The sequence below is a fragment of the Triturus cristatus genome, chromosome 3_2 (assembly GCF_964204655.1).
Source record: "Triturus cristatus chromosome 3_2, aTriCri1.1, whole genome shotgun sequence".
NCBI lineage: Eukaryota > Metazoa > Chordata > Amphibia > Caudata > Salamandridae > Triturus > Triturus cristatus.
In genome coordinates this window covers 1,020,175,732-1,020,190,649 of record NC_140584.1, presented here as the reverse complement: position 1 = coordinate 1,020,190,649, position 14,918 = coordinate 1,020,175,732, and positions in this window count along the sequence as shown.

Genomic DNA, 14,918 nt, shown 5'->3' with positions numbered 1-14,918 from the left:
AATACAACTGCCAATAAAAGACAAATCAGGAACATAAAAATGCATGTAAAATTTGAAACTTGAAAAATTGAAAAAATAAAAGAAAGAAAAGAGATGAAGGAGGAAGATAAGAGGAAAGGGCGAAAGAAATAGGCTAAGTGAAGAAATCAAGCAAATGGAATGTGCAAAGATATGGTGAAAAAAAGAAGATAAGGATAGAAAAAGAAATAGTATATAGAACATTAAAGAAGACACAAAGGACATACTTACAGAAGAAGATTCAAGGCACAAGTAAGGTGTGGAGAGATGAGGCCACATGGAAGGATGATGACTCCAGACGTCAATCAGGGGACATGAAGGGGCGGGGACCGACGAGCACTACAACACATATGGAAATACATCAAGAAAACAAAACCTGTAAAGAAGAAAAAGAGGATGATGAACAGCGCAACAAAAGCCAATAAATAGGAACAATGACTGCAATCGATCAAAAGTGTAATAAGTCATTAACAGTAAACATGATAAACAACGACTTTTGTAGGAACTAAATCAAAATAAAATATCAACGACTATTTATGAGTTGATGAGGATGACGCAGAAGTGTCCATGGACTCCGCCTGGTAGAAATTGAGAAAACTTCTCAATTGTGTGGGGTCTTCATACGTAGTAGTTTTATTATTGATGGTAACCTTAAAGAGACATGGGTGAAAAAGGCCATATTGGTCCCCAAGAGAACGAAGTTGTGGTCTCATTGCTAAAAAGTCTCTGCGTCGGTCAGCCGTGGGCTTTGAGTAGTCCTGAGAAAAGAACAGTGTTGCCTGCCCAGGAGACACGGTTAGCTGCTCTGGCCGCTGAGATAATCTTAAGTAAGTCAGTGTATTCAAGGAAATATATAATGACCCCTCTCGGTTTTTTCATTGTAGTAGATGATGGAGCAGAGGCAGGGCCTAGGTGATGAGCTCTTTGTATATTAAGCTGAGTCTCTTGTGGCAAGTTGAGAACCTTAGGTAAGAATGACTTGAAAAAATGATTAGGGTCCGATCCTTCTGATCCTTCCGATAGCCCATAAATGTGAAGATTATTCCGCCTATTCCTGTTTTCCAAGTTTTCAACCTGCTTTTGGAGGATTTGGACTTGAGAATGTAGAGCATCTGTTTTGCTACCAACAGAAGTTAAGGATTCAAGGTGCTGTTCCACCACGGTAACTCTGTCATCCAGATTTGACCATCTTTCTGTTAGAACTTGTATTTGAGAGTTCGTTTCTTCTACAAATGGATGAAGAGCTCTAATTTCCTCTAGTAGTAAGTCCAAGGAGACCAAAGATGGCTGCTTAGGAGGGGAGGGAGGATCTTTTTTAGGCGCTTGCTTGGTGTTTTATTTGCGCCAGAGGTAGCTGTAATGGCGGAGGATGTGGCGCCCTTAGGCGAGATATTCGGTGAGTCATCCATAGAGAAGCACTGTAGACGGGATTGAGTCCGAAGTGAAGATTTACGTGCAAGAGTCGACGAAATTGAAGAGACTTTAAGTAGTTTGCCCATGCGTTGTAGCAGGAAGAAGTAATTAACACAACAGTTCCAAAATGTATGAATGTCAATTAATTATGAAAAATCACGTGCAACAAAATAAAAAGGGAGGCCACCATGAAAGACAAAGCGACCCTCTGCAAGCCCCTCCGTCTGACGAAACGCAGCAGTAAATATAGTCAAGCTTAAACCAAGGGAAAGACAATCGTGTTGGGATGAAGATGAGTTCTAAACAAAATGAAATGCAATCAGACCAGAGTTAATAAACAGGAAGGCACGTGATAAAAAGTAAAATCAAACCTCAATCCATATTGGTAAGTCATTGAAGGCGCTGAGAAAGTAAAACATAGAGCAGCATTGAAACGACTTCACAATGGAGAGTAGAAGGTTGTTATTCGGGTCATTATGACAAAATGTCGTGTTGCAGAGAAGAACAAAGATAAGGAAAAAAACCAGCAAGGCCAAAAACTCATTGACAATACACGCAAGCCATTAAGGTTTTAGCTCCTCCAGGTGAGGTGTATTCAATAAAATGCCTCACGGGGCGCAGAAGAAGAAGGCTGCTGTTTCAGAGGAATGCTCCGTTCATGTATTTCAGTAAAAAACGCAGCTTACATTATTCCGTGGTAATTCAGCAATCCAACAAACAGCTCCACAAAGTCTGAAAGGGGAAGCGTGCTATTATGAGCATTCAAAGCAGGCTCGAGTGTCGAAACCGCTGACAAGTGTGTTTCTTCTCGCTCGGCAATTCAAATACGTTTCTCCTCAAAACAAGAGAGACAAAATGGCGCCCGTTACGAAAACGGGGCCACAGCGGAGCTCAAGATGAAATTACAATGGCTTACGGGTCGTTGCAATCAAAGAAAATCATCTTCTCCGACGCTCCAGGGCTTCCAACGATTAGGCTCTCATTCCGGCATTGTTGTACACACTGTTTCGTGAGTTAGGGCCGGCGCCGTCACCGCAGTCCCGGGAGAGTCAGGGACGGACCGCTATCTTCGTTGGGTGCTAACCACGCCCCGATGTATATTTGTTTTAACAAAAGTTATTTAATCAGAATGAGGATCCAAGGGGTTAAGTTTGTGCAGCAAGGTAAAAAATCACACAAATTGATTTTCTGACGATTAGGAGAAATGTTTCCCTGAGTAAAGTCATTGTTTCATGCAAACTGGAAGGCAGAAAAAAGTGCTATTCTCATTTCAACATTTTTGTAAATTTGCTGTTGCAGAGCAAAGCCCTTATGTTTTTCACTGTACAGGCTTGGTCACTATACTTGGATATTTTCTCGTGCTCCCTGAAAATAGTTTTGCTCTCTTCCTCAGTCGGATCTGCTATATTGACCAAGTATTTTCTATTATAATTAACATTTATAATAATACTTTTAATATTATTATTTGTCTCTCTATAGCGTGGACGAGATGGCAATCTGGTGTGGCAGAGTGCTTTACAGAATGAATAGCTTACATAACATTGATAGGAGATTAACAAGATAGTATACAAGATGCATATTAACAATAAATCAGATTATGTATTTTGGATTATATGTGAGATAAAGTAATTTGTTGCAAAATTGAAATATAATTAGTGTACTGTAAATCAGATTTAAAAAAAGAGCTGTAGCTCAAAATGATTACTAACATGCAAATAGAGTTTTTTCCCGTGATGAACTATGAGAAAAAATAAACATGTTGCAATAAATCTCTCCTTTCAGCTGATAACAGTTTATCTTAGAGAAAGATTGCCAAGAGACTAGCGGCATCACTAGACTGTAATAAGAAAAGTAGGGATAGGTTTTTATATAGGGACTGCAGGCTTCTATATATTATAGAAATTATTCAAGACAAAATGTTACAGGGAGTAAAATCATATTTTGCACTTGAATTACATGTAGTGAGTGCTTCATATCAATCAATCAATCAATCAAAAGCAGTATTGGATTTAACAAGCAAATCATAAAAGCACACAAATAGCTCATTCAATAAAATGTGGCAAGAATAAAAATACATAATTTAAATAAAATACACAAATTCATTAAAATGTTGCTGTGTTTAATAAGAACAATGAAAAGTGCAGACAGATTGGTTAAAAAGCGAAGTGGCAACCCAAAATGAGTCTATTCCAATATTAATTTCTCACCAATTTTGTCAGAAATACAAAAGAATCGCATTCCTGCCCTGCAGGAAAAATTAAGTGCATGTACAAAATGTAAATTGTCCCCTGCCATACTTTTTTGTTCAAGCAACACAAAAAAAAGAGAAAAAGAGAAACATGATTGCATGCGCTATGATTTAATACACTCATTTATCCAAATTGTTTTCGTATTTTGAGTGCTACTCTTATAAAATTAAAAACAGCAGCACAGATATCAAACGAATGAAGCGAGTGTAAATAACAAAAGCCTTCTCTATAAGAACAAGGGCGGCAATGGCTCAATATCAGGAGGAGCAATTTAGATCTCAAATTGCTATACAGTGCACAAAACAAAAGAAAGTGCAGAGAGATTTGCAACGTTATCACAGGGTCAGGGCAGGAGGTTGTCACATTAACCAGCTTGATTAGGAAAAGCCACCAAAAAATGCACCGTGCTTGAATAAAATATCGCTAAGTAAAACCTATGTTGAAAGTCCAGAAAAAAGGATACATAAGGTTGCATCTGCTTGATAGAGAGACTGACATTGCCCATGCTCATAGAGCGTTGCTGATTCAATTGCAGATTATAGCGTGTTCTAACACTTGAATAATATAAAGACTTGATTAAGAATTTTACTTGAGAAGGCTTGTTAAGAGGATTGGTAAAAATCTCTATTAGGTCCAACTCGCTGAATGCACATATCAGATAAAGGAGCAAGGAAAACCTCTCAGTGTTGGACATAGAAAGACAATAATGGATCTTGAAAAAGCTAGCTCCGGTGTGTGCCAGGTTTTTACCCATAATAGTAAAGGGGAACGGCCAATGCAATCCACTATGTGTTCCAGGCCAAGTTCCCAGTGGAAATAATATGTTGATGTGCTCTGGGGGACCATCAGATGCTTTCTAATTAATCCATTCTCCACTAATTGAAGTTTATCACAATTGCTAGGACCGCACACTCTAGCCCCATAGGTGGCAATTGAGAGGCATTTGGCTTTATAGAGTGTGGTCATTTCTTTAATAGGCTTGTGGCCCAATTCTGCTGCAAAACGGAACAGTGCCTCTGTGGCTCTAGTAGTTTGCTGTGCCCTTAGGCTCAGAAAGGGTTCTCATGCTAGCTGGGTCTTAAAAGGACCCCTAGGTAGGAAACATTTTTAACTTATTCCATCCGATTGCCATGGAAGGCAAAAGATTTAAACTTTACTGACTAGGGGACACACACTATAACGTAAAACTTTTTATGATCCACTTTTAAGTCAAAAGAGGACATAAAGTCTACAAAGCCATCTAAAGATCTCTGGAGGTGCACAGTTGTTATTGTAAGAAGGACAGCATCATTGGCTTAGAGTAATGTTGTGACAAATTTCCTTTAACCCCTTGTGTGCCACGCCCTTTCCCCGCCCTGTGCCGGGCGTTGCATTAGCGGGCGGGGTTCATGACGAGCTGGACTCGTCATGGGCACAGCGCAACCGCGGCCCATGACGAGTCCAGCTCGTCATGGGCACACAAGGGGTTAAGCCATTTGTGTAAACAAGAAATAAAAAAGGGGCAAATATACAGCCCTGGCAGACCCACTCCATCGAAACATTTGAGTTTGTTCTTTCGCTGTCGTTGCCGTTGCATATTTTAACCATAGTGTTAAAATGTAGCCTATGCAACAAGACAACAAGGGGTTCCTCTACCCCCATATTTACCATCATACTCCACAATCTGCTACGATTGACAGTATTGAATACGCTGGATATGTCCATGAAGGCCAGATGTAAAGAGCACTTCATGGGATTAGTGTATTTACTGACAATCAGTGACAGATTCAAGCACTGTTCCATCTTGCCCATTCCCTGCCTAGATCCTTTTTGTGTTTTAGAAAGCACATTGTTTGCGGAGGCCAACTCTTCCAACCAGGCCAAAAGAATCCTACCCAAAACTTTTACTGTTGCATCTATTAGGGATATCGGCCCAAAGCAGGCCGGATCATTCCTGTCCCCTTTCTTGGAGATAGGAACCACAGTAGCGTCTTTCCATGAGATAGGCAAGGGACAAATGATAGAGGCCCTAAAGATATTTGTTAGGAGAGGCACCCAAAGTTTGGGGCTCTTCTTGAACAAGTCAGGAAGAGCCCAATCTGGACAGGGTGCTTTGAGGCGGATGCCTTGAGTAACTGCTACCCCCTCCTCCTTGACAGAGATTGTTTGGCTAAACTTCAGAGCTTGCTGCATATCTTCGATCAGAAATTAAAACTCTGTTTAAGGGATTAAAGATTTGTGAATAATGGGACACCCAAACATCTCCTGATATCAGGGAATCCATTTTTGTGTGGGGGTTTCTGAGAGAACCAGATGGTTAATGACTTCCTAGAACTTTTTAATATCTTTCAAGTTTAAATCCGACCAGGCCTTTGTCCTAAGCTCCACCTTCCTCTGGGCTATCACCACATTATATTTCTTTCTAGATGCCCTGACTATCTCTGTGTTGCGAGATATAGCATTTAAGGCTCTTCTCAACTCTTTGTGGGCTTTTGTGCAGTCACTATTGAACCATCGTTCAGGATGGGCAGGCTTATTGGAGCATCTAACTGATAAAGCTGAACAAAGTGTCTCAAAGTCTTGAACTAGAGTAGCAGACGCGGCCCCAAAAGTCAAGCATCTTTCCATAAAGCAATAGTCCCACTCACGATTATAAACTCAAAATCATGAGGATTTACCTGCTCCAATTTCAGGCTAACCCTTTATTCAGGTTGTACTAGATAGGGGGATCGATTAACTTCAAGACTTAGTTTAACAAAAGCCACTAAAGGATTATGGTCACTGGCAGAATTTGGCAAGATTGTAAAATCCCGTGCTAGACTACTATAGTTACTAGACATAAAATCAATTGTGTTTTCGTGTCCTCCTCCCACAAAAGACAGGTATAATGAATTACAATCTTTAACATCGTCAAATAAAGGGTTCAAGTCATAAGAAATTAGCACACCATTCAGAGCATCCCCATAAGCAGAGTGGGAGAAATGGGTCATAGGCTGCTCATCCTTATTTTCAACCCCACAAACACTTGAACCACTAACATCACCAATTCTGCAGTTAAAATCGACAGGTAGTTACCTTGCTACTTTCCTCACTTAATTTATCAGCGACTTGAGAATTTCTTTGGTCAAAAATACCATGGTAAAAATTAAAAGCGAAAAAATCCAGAATGATAAGGCTAGTGAGTAAAATCAATTGGTACCAGGGAGAACAACATAATTTATCCTTCATCATATATAACCGTCATCATATATAGTGCTACATTGACTCTGATTGTTTGTTCATGACGTTGCATGTGGTGGCTCTTTGTCTGGCAATATTTTGCTGTGTGCGTTTTGCGTGTGATATTTTGCTATTATGAGTCCATAGTGTGTTGCTTCACACACAAGAATAATATGGGGCAGATTTACAAGCCCCGTGCGCCACATTTGCGCCTCCGTTGCATCACTTTTGTGATGCAGCGGCGGCGCAAAGCTAGCGCCAAGCTGCAACAGATTTACAACGTGACGCATCTAGGGAGATGCGCCACGTTGTAAAGCCCTGCGCCACATTAAACCCGTGTCAGGTTTAATGTATGCAGGGTGGGCGTTATGTCGGAAAAAGCCTCGGAAAAGTGACGCAGTGAAATCTACAAGATTTCACGCAGTCACTTTTCCGACGCTGGTGCGTCAAATCCTTCCCCCTGCTTCAAGCAGGGATAGGGCAGGTTGGAACAGTGCTGGAGTTGCGTCGCGCTTGCGACACAACTTCAGCACTGTGCCAACCTTACGCCGGCAGATGAGTCACGCATCTGCTTGTCCTTGCGCCACGATGCACCACATTGTAAATGCGGTGCATCTGCGGTGGCGCAAAGGCAAACTTGCGTGATGCATCCTCCCTAGCGCATCCCTGCTGATTTGCAGGGATGCGCCAGGGAACATAAATCTGCTCCTATGTTTATATATTTTTAATAGAATGATGTAAAAGTTGCAAACAGTGCGATAGAGAATAAAAATGTTAATACAGTTTATGGAATGCCTGTGGCACAAAAAAGTAGTAAATTATGCTTTATTAAATCATGTTCCCTTCGGTGTATTGGCTGCTGTAACCCTGATGCTATTGTACGTTGCTGGCGTAAAGACTGTTTTTCTAAAGGCTTTTCCTTTATGTCAATGGCCCTTTGTTGACTTTTGGGCTTTCATGTTTTCCTTTGGAGCAGTACCTTCATCTGCATTTAGAAACACTGCGCTTGTCACCACTGCCACTCATCAATCAAAACAATGCCACTCATGACATGACCACCAATATCAGTGCCGCTTTCTAGTGAACAGTGGGCCAATCAGCACAGCGACACTCATCATAGTCACAGTGTACTTCTATACACATCGCGGTGCCACTTCTCTCATAGGCTCTCGAATCATCACACCACTGCCACTAGGCACACAGAGCATCACTCATCTCAGTGCTACTTGGCTTCAACTTTATTATTGCAACACGTTCCAGTATCACACACACTGTAGTACCGACAACTCAAACATGGCACAACGTAAGCTCACTGTCAAGCATCCCACAAATGCCAGGCAATCAGTTGCTATAGGTGATGGAGAAAAAGACATTTCCAGTAAAGCTCTTGGAAGGGTACGTTTAACAGGCATGGATCTGCAAGTTGGTAGCAACTGGCTGATTCACACTCTTTGGTGTTGACTGAGGGATGCTGGGGTTATACAGCTATATGAAAATATGTTTTACTCACCCCCACACCTACCTTCATCCACCATAGATTTGTTTCTTACAAGAGAAACAAATGGAGAAAAGATGAGTCTGGCTAAGCATTTGCTGTGGTCAGATGTCCCTCATAAACTGTCTTTTTGTGTCATACTTTGATTTTTGTCTGAAAGCATATTCTTTGCGTGAAGATTGGGGGTGTTATTGTAAGCTTTTTGAGTAGGCTTTTGGGTTGATTTTCTATCTATTAACTGATTCTTTTGGGCAGATTTTATGGCTCTTTCTGCAATCTGATATTTGATTTAATTATTGCTTTATGAAGGTAAACCTTAATTCTATACACTCACGTTTGAGCTGTGTTCCCTTTAGCAACAAACGTGCATGTCCGTACCCATTATCTTGATGCAGCACTCTGAGGGGTATATTCTCGAGGACTTATCGCCGAGTTATCGGCACTTTATCGCACCCAAAGTGGCAACAAATGTATCACCCCATTCACAAGCTGGTGCTGACATCCGATACCACCAGTTTACCTGCGATAGTAGTCGCAAAAAACATTGCGACAGATGAACCCGGCAACTAACGCTGATGAGAGGCAGAGTAGGCGTTCCCGTGCAAAAAGTCGCGAAAACAACACTCCGCAACATTCTCAACGACTAGCCAGATCGGCGATAAAATCACAAAACTGGCGATAAGGCGCGTTAGCTGCAGCAATTTAACACCTGCTCTTACCTGGTGTAAAGTCGGACGACAACCTGCACCATAAAAGGGAGCCCAGCCCAGAGCCACACCAGAAGAACAACAGATGCCATTGAGCCACTGATCATGCAGCTTGGACACCCAGGAGGGCCACAACACCCACCACCACCACACCTTCCCTCCCCTGGACTACCAGAGAGGCAATGCAGACCAAGACAGCGGACCTTAAGGAAACGCACCAGCCTCATAGATTTAACACCAGAGGATGACATTGCCCACTACAGACTCAAAAGGACAACCATCCTCCTCATCCTGACCCACATTGCCCACAGGCTGACGGTACCAACACAGTAGACAACCAACATCCCACCTCAGACAAAGCTGCTGGCCGTGCTGCACTTGTTGGTCTCTGGTACCTTACAACCAACAACCACCAGAGTCGGGGGAGTCTCACAGCCAGCCCTATCAAAGTTCATCAGTTCTGGATGCCATCATCAGCATGGTACCCCAGCACCTTCACTTCCCCCACACTGCGCAGGAACAGCTGGGACCAATCAAGGTTTCTATGCCATAGCTGGCTTCCCGCATGTGTTGGGGCAATTGACTGCACATATGTCCTACTTGTGCCCCCTGCCGACACTGCACACAATTACCGCAACAGAAAGCACACGCATTCCATCAATGTGCAGGCAATAGTGGACCACCGGGGACTCTTCACCAACGTCGTCGCCAACTAACCAGGCAGTGTGCATGATTCCTACATCTTCAGACAGTCCATCATCAACCAGCGCTTCCAGGATGGCACCTATGGAATGCACTGCTCGTTGGTAAGAACCAAATGAACACACCTCACACCTCAACTCCACAATCATGCAACTCAACTCTGGGGAGGCACACGTTACAAACTCACATACAACATGCCAAACAACATGCCCACCTACCAGACATGACAGCACAACTTACTGTGGTAACCTGGGCTAGCCATGTACATAAGCCATCAACGGCATGGCACCTCAGCCACAAAATAGCAGATTGAGGGGAGAGGTGGGAACTAGGCATGTGCAAAGGAGGCAAGTGACCCATGAATGAGAATGTACACAATGCCAAGTGTGGCGTGGATGTGCTGGGCAGACTGCAGTATGCAGACAACAGACATGTCCATGTCGACATATACTGCTGGTGTTTGGAGTGCAGTGGACAGAGGTCGCAACCATGTTACCTCAGCCAGTGGGGAAGATCTCGGAAAAGTATCTTGTCACGTCCCCCGCTGTAAGCGTGAGCGGAGTGGGCTGGCCCGGCGTATGCCAGGCTAGCGTAGGGGTGTGACCAAAAAGCACGTAGCTCTGGGCATGGTTCTCTTCTGGAATGGCCAACGTGTCTGCCAGGGCAGCACCTCTCACCTCGCCACAAGGCCGACGCCATGAGCGGTGTTGCCTGCACTCCTGTGTGCCTTCTGCACCCTGGGCCACTGGTTCCCACACCCGTCTTGCCCGCCACTGCGCACCCAGGCCTCACTGCTCACCTGCAGACACCGGCGTGTGTCAAATAGGGCCCACCACGTGCCGGTGCAAGCTCCAAGCCTGAGGCCCGCTACCTTGGCAGCCTCCTCTGACCATCACATCCTCCACGACACAGGCCCGCAGTACTCCTTTCTCGTTGACGTACTCCACCGCTGCCTCCGGCCTACACTGCGGTCTAGTAGGTCACACATTTGGAACTGAGTTTTGATATTATGGCTGAGTTCATATGTCAATGGCCGCATTTATATCACTATACTCACATCGATGTGGTGCCACCAACTCTGTGCATAGCATTCCAACCACACCGGTCTGTGGTCCTTTGCTGACCGCTGCCTCCGGCTCACACTGCGGCCCAGTAGGTCACACATTTGGAAATGAGTCTTGATTTATTTATTGCAGAGTTTATATCATTGTACAGGCCTCATCGCAGTCTGCATCCCCTTTCAGCTCCGGTGCCCCGACATTCATGGACACTCTGGTTGAACTTTGGTGGCATCTGAGTCTATGGCCTGGGGGTTGTCTTCATCATCATGTAGGTGATACTGACTTGGTGGTAAAAAGTGAGGCTGTAGCATTCCACTCCTCCATTTGCCTGTTTCTGCCGGCTTCTGCCCTCTGCATCATGCCCTGGAAAGACACCTTCCACTGTCCCCCGCAACCCTCCGCGACATTCACCTTCGACATCGACAAGGACCCGCTCAGCTCGCGTGGCCCTACCTCAGTGCACCGCAAGTCACCGTCCCGTGGCGGTGTGCCTGTGCCAGCAGCAGTGCATCCGGGGCCACTAACTCTGTGCAGCTTATGTCATGGACCCTGTCTGAATATTGGATGGCCTATGGGTCGAGGGCGTTGGGGTCATCAATGCCAAGTGTCTGTGGCCCTGCGCTGTCCGCTGCCTCCTGCCTCAACTGCAGTCCACCAGGGCTCACACATCAAATCGAGTCCTGACCTGCCCGGACGTCGCATCACCACAGGATGCAATGCCACCACAGCCTGGACCACCTCCAACTAACAACTGGCAGAGTTGAAAGAATCTTACTGCCAGACTATCAGAGTTTCTCACACCTGTCGTGGATGCCATCCTCTGCTTGATACCCGGCTCGGCTCTTCAGGTGCCACTGACTCAGTGCACCACAACTCATGGACCATTTCTGATTGAGTTTTGTGCTGTGGACAGCTCATGCAGCAATGTCACCTCAGGCAGTGTGGAAGACCTGGGACGATGATGAGGAAGATGATGCAGGTGTAACACACCCCACTGCAGCTGCAGCAGTAATATCCCGAAGGGACACAATCCTAGACAATTTCTTCACATGAGCACGCTCAGCTCTGGTGCCCCAACCTCAGTGCACTGCAACTCACGGACAATTCTGATTGCATATTGGGTGTACTTGCTCCGGCTACCACCATGATGCTTCGCAGTTGTTTCTGTAATGCTGGTGTTTTCTGTTTCTGCTTTAATAGTGATCACTGTTCAAGTTGTTGCCAGCACCAAGCACTCTCTGAGGGCTGGCTTACACTCACCCCACACACATCCAACACAGGTGTTACTGTACATGCGACCCTGGAAGTAAAGGTGCCGGGAGCACATGCCCGTAGCCAGTTCCACAAACTATCTTAGTCTGTCCATGTGGTCATAATGTATGTATGCATGAGGGCCCCGGGCCCTACATCATTAGATTGTGCTGTGTACAGCGGACGCAACCATGTCACCGCAGACCTTGGACATGTAGCTTTGTCGTCCCCCACTCAATATGTAAGAGGAGTGGACTGGGCCGGCGTATGCAAGTCCAGTGTGGGGGGTGTGAAAGATTATCCCAGGGCTCTGGGCATGGTTCAGTGCCGGAAATGTGCGAATGCATGTTCTCTGTCGCAGTGTGGGTCTCCGTTGGGGAGTGTAAGTGGTCTCTGATGGGACTTAGACACCCACGTATGTGATCTAGTTCGGCTTCCATGAGGTCGAACCCCACCCACACCTGTTCGGGCCACCTCCTTCTGGCAGTCTAACACCTGGCCTTGGAATGCGATGTGTGCTTCGGTGAGGTGCTGGAGGCCAGCCGTGGTGGTGAGTGCTTCCTGATGTATGGTCTGTGCAGGAGTGGGGGCTCCTCGATGCAGCTGGGCTGTCCTGCTCCTGGAGGTGGGTTGCCTAAGATGTCCATGAGCTGTTGTAGGGTGTAGGAGTCGAAGGTGTGGAGGTCCTCTTCTGCATCACTAATGGGTTGTCTGGTCTGCCCTGCTGGAGGTTTTGTTTGTCCCTCTGCAATGTGAAGGGGAGATGCAGTTTGACATTGTGTTGACATGTATGTTGGCACATTGTTCATGTTTACATACAGACTGTATGACTATGTACATTGTGACTGTTTGGGAGGAGCTGACTATTTGATGCGGAACAGTGGACATTTGGACTACATGGCGGATGTGTGGTTGTACACATACATTTTCATCTCACAGTTTCCTGCTACGTCAGATGTGATTGGCTAGTTTCTACGCACAAGTGGACCCAGTTGTGTCCTCTGGCAGTGTAAGTGTTGCACTTTGTACCACATTGTCGTCAATGTGGATGTGCTGGTATTGCTATGTGTGTGTGCTGCATTGTATGGGAGTCACCCCTGCTGCTGTGATTTTACTGCGCCTTAACCCTTTGAGGCGGTTTGCCTTTGAGTTTTGTGCTTTTACGGTGCTGGGTCATTTGTGCTCTTGGACGATTATTGTACTCTTGTGCATTGTTTGTCTGCAGATATATTGTTGACGTCAGGTGTTGTTTGTGCACGTGGATGTGTCAGAGTGTGAACAGCTGCTTTCCGGATATAGTCCACACTCAGCCACCTCAGTGTCATGGCGTGCACAATGTCATGATGATTGTACTGCAGCCATGCTGCTCGTCATGTAGTGTCAGTTGCATTGTCATTGTGGCTCACAAATACGCATCTTTGCTGGGTTTCGCATGTGTGCATGTGTTGGTTGTGAGATTGGTGATGTGTGGGGTGGGACCCCATTGGGCACATGGTGGACGGAGGCATACTTGGTGTTTGTATGTGTGCTGCAGTGTGCCACGGGGATCAGGGACATGATCCAGGGTCATTGTGGGTGTGCAGTGTGCTAGACATCATTTTGCATGTGTGCAATTGTGCCCATCTTCCCCAGTCCCTGGTCGTTACTCACTCTGTTGATGTTGTATCAGGTCATATCGAGCTGTGTTCGGACTCCCAACTCCTTGCACCGTCTCCACACTGATGACTGTGGCCACCATTTCCTCCAGCTCCTCCTGTGGCGCAGGACTCCCACCTCCAGTCGCCGTTGCTGCCTTCCTGTTGGCAGCGGGTTTCTGCTTGGTTTGGCTTTTCACATTATGCCAGCACCTCCATTGACCTCCTCGACACCCCAACTGCATTCACGCTGTTCACGATGGAATGCCATATTTCCGTTTGTGTTGCCAATGACACGGTGGAGGTGACGAACAGTTGTTAGTAGTGTTCTGTCACCTCCGTGACGATGATCTGGTTTTCATGCGGACTGTACCCCGTCTTCCTCTTCCTCTTCTCCTTGGCCTTCCCCGACCCTGAGGTTCCTTGCTGGTCGTCTGTGTGGCTTGTGGGGTTCGCATTGACCTCTGCACTCGGTCCAGGTGCATCCATGGTGCTACACAGTTTCTTTTTTTGTTCTTTTTTTTTGTTCTGCTTTGATGGTGCATTTTCCCACATGAGGCATGGATATTGCAGGCCTGTCTCTGGTTGTCGCTAATTTTTGTATCGCGATTGGCCTCATCGCAACTTTTTTTGCGGCGTTGCATTAATTTTAACGCAGTCATTTGACGGGCTATCGTAAGACTATCGCATGGTGCCGCTGGGTTGAGAATACTATGTTAACACGGCGTTGTTTTCCCGCGATAGACTGCGAAATGCAAAGTTGCGTTAAGCTAATTTTGCGATAATTATCACACGTTCTTGATTATATCCCCCTGAGAATCTTCAGGTTTGTACACACTTAACAAAGAATTGCATAGAAGGAGACTAATGGTGTAAATGCTTTACATAGTGTCGCTCTGGGAATATGATTGTGTGCTTGCAAAGGATTGTGTTTGTGCAGATGCCCTAGCAGAGAATACCTGCATACAGATAGTTCTTTGCAGTTATCCTCTCAAACACTGAGGTGTCTATGCAGATCATCTGGAGAAGGTTGGTTAGTGCTGCTAGTGTGAGACATACCTCAGTGAGGTCTGCAGAACCTGGGATAAATCTCTGCTGTGCGAGAACCCATAACAGCCATATCTACATGACCTAACAAATGTTTTGCTTTGTGAGAACATCTTATAAGGATGTTCAATGATCCCAGGAGA